Genomic DNA, 7,049 nt, shown 5'->3' with positions numbered 1-7,049 from the left:
AGAAACTCTCAAATAATAATATTCAGCTGTACTCTAAAAAGGTTTAAAGTGCTTGAAAATAAAGTATAAAAAGCTCTCTAAAATAGCACAAAAAGTGTCTCAAAATTACCTTATGATGGTGAAAAATGATCACAAAAGTCTGCAAATTAGCTCCAAAGAGAACATACACACACACGCGCTCTCTCTCTCACACACACACACACACACACACACACACATTCCCTTGGATATATTTGTATAGATTCAAATGGAACCATGCACATGTGCACCAGAGGGCAGAATTTAACTTAAAGTGAAGTGTTAGGAAACCATGTTGTATATTCATTAATTCAATGTGGGAGGCAGTCTCACCTCATATTATGGTGCTTGAAGAGAGTAATGAAGCCCATCCCCTTACGAATGAATCAGGGAGGATAATGCAAATTTTGTGAATTGTTTTGTAATATTCTTTCACTAGTACAACTGGTCACATCTCACTGTCTATTTTGATTCTGTGGTTGTTGATGATCTAAGATGGAACTTATTAGCAGTGTTGTCTGACTCGGAAAGATTGCGAGTACAGCTGCAAGTGCCAGGTGTGTACATGTGCTGATGATGGGATTTTCAATAGTGCTCCATGTAGGCCTAAATCTGCTCCAGATCAAGTCACTGGAAATGACTGCAGTGGGAGCAAAATTAGTTCAACTCTGAGTGCTTTTGAAAATCTTCTCCCAAAGTTGTATGTGTTTTGTGTTGCATGGAAAAATTGCAGCAACTGACTGCCTTGGATCTCATGTGTCAGAACTATTCCCAGCAGCAATGTCAGAGAGATTCACTCCTGTGCGATACCAAATTCCTCTTGACCTAGTATTGCTCTAAAGGGAGCAAACTTCTAGGACTCAAGCTCACTCAGAACCAGAGGCCAGCAAACTTGACTGATGATGAAGAGAATTGGGCAGCTGATATGTTGCTTCACTGAGGAAAACTTTATAAAACTCAATCCGGCAGAAGAGTCTGTCCTATCTCGGGGACTTTCTTTTTGCCCCACCACCCCCACGAACATGATATAGTTCTGTGGTCAGGGCCGGCTCCAGGCACCAGCTTAACAAGCAGGTGCTTGGGGCGGCCAAGGGAGAGGGGCGGCATGTGCAGTAATTTGGGGGTGGCAGGTCCCTCACTCCCTCTAGGAGCGAAGGACCTGCCGCCGAACTGCCGCCGCCGATCGCAGCTTTTTTTTCCCCCCCAATTGCCGCCACCAGTTGCGATTGCGATCACAGCTTTTTTTTTTTTTGCTTGGGGCGGCAGAAATGCTGGAGCCGGCCCTGTCTGCGGTGATCTGGAAGCCTACTTTCGCCATCTCCGACTCAAAGAATACTTTCAAGATAACACTGAACAACGCACTGATACACAGATACTCCCCCACCAACAGCACAAGAAGAAGAATTCCACATGGACTCCTACTTAGGGTCGAAATGACAGTCTGGACCTATACATAGAATGCTTCCGCCAACGTGCACAGGCAGAAATTCTGGAAAAACAACATTGCTTGCCTCATAACCTAAGTCATGCAGAACGCAATGCCATCCACAGCCTCAGAAACAACCCTGACATTATAATCAAAGAGGCTGATAAAGGAGGTGCTGTTGTCATCATGAACAGGTCTGACTACCAAAAGGAGGCTGCCAGACAACTCCCCAATACCAAATTCTACAGGCCACTTTCCTCAGATCCCACTGAGGAATACACTAAGAAACTGCACCATCTACTCAGGACACTCCCTACATTAACACAGGAACAAATCAACATACCCTTAGAGCCCCGACTGGGGTTATTCTATCTACTACCCAAGATCCACAAACCTGGAAATCCTGGACGCCCCATCATCTCTGGAATTGGCACTCTCACTGAAGGACTGTCCAGATATGTGGATTCTCTACTCAGACCTTACGCCACCAGCACTCCCAGCTATCTCCATGACAGCATTGATTTCCTGAGAAAACTACAATGCATTGGTAATCTTCCAGAAAACACCATCCTAGCCACCATGGATGTGGAGGCTCTTTACATAAACATCCCACACACAGATGGAATACAAGCTGCCAGTAACAGTATCCCTGATGATGCCACAGCACAACCCTGGTTACTGAGCTCTGTGACTTTATCCTCACGCACAATTATTTCAAATTTGGTGACAATATACATTTTCAGACCAGTAGCACCACTATGGGCATCCACATGGCCCCACAATATGCCAACATTTTTATGGCTGACCTGGAACAACGCTTCCTCAGCTCTCATCCACTCACGCCCCTTCACTTCCTATGCTACATTGATGACATCTTCATTATCTGGACGCATGGGAAGGAGGCTCTGGAAGAATTCCACCACGACTTCAACAGCTTCCACCCCACCATCAACCTCAGCCTGGACCAATCTACACGGGAGGTCCAATTCCTAGACACCACAGTACAAATAAATGATGGTCACGTTAACATCACCCTATACCGAAAACCCACCGACCACTATGCCTACCTTCATGTCTCCAGCTTCCATCCCGGACTCACCACATGATTCAACGTCTACAGCCAAGCACTGAGGTATAACCACATTTGCTCCCACCCCTCAGACAGAGACCAACACCTACAAGATCTTCACCAAGCATTCTCAAAACTACGATACCCACATGAGGAAATAAGGAAACAAATCAACAGAGCCAGACATGTACCCTGAAGCCTCCTGCTGCAAGACAAGCCCAAGAAAGAAACCAACAGAACTCCACTGGCCATCACCTACAGTCCTCAGCTAAAACCTCTCCAATGCATCATCAGTGATCTACAACCCACCCCGGACAACGATCCCTCGCTTTCACAGGCCTTGTGAGGCAGGCCAGACCTCGCCCACAGACAACCCGCCAACCTTAAGCATTCTCACCAGCAACACACACCACACCATAGTAACTCTAACTCAGGAACCAATCCATGCAACAAACCTTGATGCCAACTCTGCCCACATGTTTACACCAGCGACACCATCACAGGACCTAACCAGATTAGCCACAACATCACCAGTTCATTCACCTGCACGTCCACCAATGTTATATACGCCATCATGAGCCAGCAATGCTCCTCTGCTATGTACATTGGCCAAACTGGACAATCCCTACGTAAAAGGATAAATGGACACAAGTCAGATATTAGGAATGGCAGTATACAAAAACCTGTAGGAGAACATTTCAACCTCCCTGGACACACAATAGCAGATTTAAAGGTAGCCATCCTGCAGCAAAAAAACTTCAGGACCAGACTCGAAAGAGAAACTGCTGAACTTCAGTTCATTTGCAAATTTGACACCATCAGCTCAGGATTAAACAAAGACTGTGAATGGCTAACCAACTACAAAAGCAGTTTCTCCTCCCTTGGTGTTCATACCTCAACTGCTCGAAGAGGGCCTCATCCCCCCTGATTGAACTAACTTCGTTATCTCTAGACTGATTCTTGCCTGCATATTTATACCTGCCTCTGGAAATTTCCACCACATGGGTCTGACGAAGTGGGTATTCACCCACGAAAACTTATGCTCCAATACGTCTGTTAGTCTATAACAGGGGTCTCAAACATGCGGCTCGCATGCGGCCTGTAGGGTTATTATCTGCGGCCCACGAGCCCCTTGTAGCCTCCCTGCCCTCTCCCAGTGTTTACCTACAGCGGCTCTGGCCAGACATGCACCGGGGGCAGGGCAGGCTCCCTGCCTGCCTGCCTGCCCTGCCCCACGCCACTCTGGGAAGAGGCTAGAACATAGGGAGGGTGGGGGGCAGAGGGGCTGTGTGTTGCTGTTGCTTGAGGCAGCGCCCCCAGCAGGTCCAATTGGCTGGGAATGGGGAACCGTGGCCAACGGGAGCTGCTGGAGGCTCTGCCTGAAGCAACATCAACACACAGCCCCTCCACCCCCCTTCCCCATGTTCCAGCCTCTTCCCGGAGCAGCGCGGGGCAGGGCAGACAGACAGGCAGGCAGGGAGCCTGCCCTGCCCCCCCGGTAGGTGCTGGGCCAGATCCTGCCCCCGAACTCCTCCTGCAGCCGAACCCCCTGCCACATCCTGAACCCCTGCCCTGAATCCCCTGCCTCACCCCACACTCCTCTTGCACCCCGACTCCCTGCCCGGAACACCCTGCTTCACCCCAACCCCTCCTGCATCCCAACCCACTGACCTGAGCCCCATGCCGCACCCCTCCTGCATCCTAACCCACTGCCCTGAGCCCCATGTCACACCCCTCCTGCACCCTGACCCCCTGCTGTACCCTGCATCCCTCCTGCACCCCGACCCCCTGCCCTGAACACCCTGCCTCACCCCAACCCCTCCTGCATCCCAACCCACTGCCCTGAGCCCCATGCCGCACCCCTCCTGTACCCTGAGCCCCTGCCACACCCCACACCTCTCCGGGGCAGAGTTGGGGTGGGGATTTTGGGGAAGGGGTTGGAATGGGGGCAGGGAAGGGGTGGGAAGAGGCAGGGCAGGGGTGGGGCCTCTGGAAGGGGTGGAGTGGGGGCAGGGCTGAGGGCAGTGGGGGTGGGAGGTGTTAGTAATGCGGCCCTCGGGCCAATGTACTAGTCCTCATGCGGCCCTCATGGTCATTTGAGTTTGAGACCCCTGGTCTATAAGGTGCCACAGGACTCTTTGCCCTGGTCTACAATACGAGTTTAGGTCAAATTTAGCAGCATTACAGCGGTTTAATCCTGCACCCGTCCACACGACGAAGCCGTTTTTTCAACTTAAAGGGCTCTTAAAATCGATTTCTGTACTCCTCCCCTGACAAAGGGATTAGCACTGAAATTGACATCGCCGGGTCAAATTTGGGGTAGCGTGGATGCAATTCGATGGTATTGGCCTCCAGGAGCTATCCCAGAGTGCTCCATTGTGACCGCTCTGGACAGCACTTTGAACTCAGATGCACTAGCCAGGTACACAGGAAAAGCCCCGGGAACTTTTGAATTTAATTTCTTGTTTGGCCAGCGGGGCGAACTCAGCAGCACAGGTGACCATGCAGTCCCCGCAGAATGTGTCTACGTTCCCCCTATCATCTCCGTCCCTGAGGTTAACGCAGATTAGAAGGTGAAAAAATGCACTTGCGATGACATGTTTTCCGAGCTCATGCAGTCCTCCCGCACTGATTGGGCACAGCGTAATGCATGGAGGCATTCAGTGGCAGAGGCATTGCTTAACGGCAAAAGTATCATGGCTCGCTAGCGATCCTGCCTGAGCTAGGTCACTGTGTCAGCCTTGGGCGGGGGCATGACCGCTTTGTGAGCAGGAAGACCATAGATATGGACATTGCATTAGGTAGCTTCTGTAGCTAGAGAAAACATTCCTGTGCAGTCAGCAAAGTCTATGGCAAAAAAAGAGAAGCGCCGTAGTGTAGTGGTTATCACATTCACCTAATACACAAAAGCCCTGTAGTGTAGTGGTGATCATGTTTACCTAACACACAAAATGTCACCAGCCCAAAACTGGGTGGAAACAGGTCATTGTTCTTTTTTCTGACTCCTCTCTTGCATTTTCAGTCTTAGAATAGACTGCGCTGTGAAATTTTACTTTGAATTATATCAATTATGAGTTAAATAATATGGAAGCTCTCTCTCAGTTATAGTCCCAGGTTCCTTCCCCTTTCAGCTGCTCTGATAAATTAACGTTTTTGTTAGGGGCAGGGGAAAATTTTCATGAAGCCTTTTATAGGGACTAATGCTATCTAGGACTCTGAAATAATGTTAACGTGGCCCATAGAGTGCAATCCTTCGTTCTGGATTTGTCATTCCACAAGCTGAATTGCTCCTTACTACTGTCCAGGCTTCATGAGCCATGGGAGCAAGGGGCAGGCGGGGGTAGGTGTGACCGCGCGGTGCTGCCGACTGGGAGAGCAGCCTGAGGCAGAAGCCTCCAGCTCGCATGATATTCCAGGCAGGACTGAATCTCCATGAGATGAAACTTAAAGAAGAGAATGACCTGGAGTCACTCCCATTTAGTGCTCTAAGAGGAGGATAGCCATGTCTGTCCAGCACCCCTGATCGATCTCACCGAGGTCTGCCAGCTGAGCAGGACCCCGGCTGGCAGGAGCCGGCAGATGGAGCCCCAGACCGGCAGCGGGCTGACCCGCTCAGCCCACTGCCTGGCTGGGGTTCTGATCATCCAAGCAGGCAGCAGGTTGAACGGGTCCGGTGAAGGGGACCCCAGAAAAAAGGCGTGAAACGATTGTCTGCCATTGCTTTCATGGAGGGAAGGAGGGCGGGGGCGACGACATGTACCCAGAACCACCTGCGACAAAGTTTTTGCCCCATCAGGCATTGGGAGCTCAACCCAGAATTCCAATGGGCGGTGGAGACTGCGGGAACTGTGGGATAGCTACCCACAGTGCCACGCTCCTAAAGTTGACGCAAGCCTCAGTACTGTGGACGCACTCCACTGAGTTAATGGTCTTAATGGTCTTAAGTGGAGACACACACAATCAACTATATAAAATCGATTTCTAAAAAATCGACTTCTATAAATTCGACCTAATTTCGTAGCGTAGACATACCCTTTGTCGCTTTTTACACATCCAGACTAACATGGCTACCCCTCTGATACTTTTTTGTGTGCCTTCCAGGTTCTGGTGGATGGCTGTGTGAGTTCCTTGTAAGCAAATGTCTAGCAGTTTCACTAGGTTATTACTCTTGATGCTAGCATCCTGTTGTATCCTCTATCAATATCCAATTTAGCTATCACTTAATCATTTACTGCCACTGCAGCCAAATCATCAGGTTGGACGTGAGCCCTGATTTTATTAGGCACTGGTACAATGGTGTAGTTTTACACTCTTTCCTCTCTCCTTTCACTAAAAGGAGCTGCTTTTGAGCTCTGTTGGGACTTTTTGTGGTCTTTTTGGAGCTTATTTGGGGAATTTGCAGACTTTTTTGACCACTTTTCACAATATTTCCAGAAATATTCTCTGGAAAGATCCTGTATCAACTGGATATTTTCTTTCTTTAGACAACCCATGCTGCATTTTTGGCATTAGCTAGGATGAATAATAATAATTCAC

This window comes from Malaclemys terrapin, chromosome 7 (assembly GCF_027887155.1).
Source record: "Malaclemys terrapin pileata isolate rMalTer1 chromosome 7, rMalTer1.hap1, whole genome shotgun sequence".
Taxonomy (NCBI): Eukaryota; Metazoa; Chordata; order Testudines; family Emydidae; genus Malaclemys; species Malaclemys terrapin.
This window is presented reverse-complemented; position numbering follows the sequence as displayed.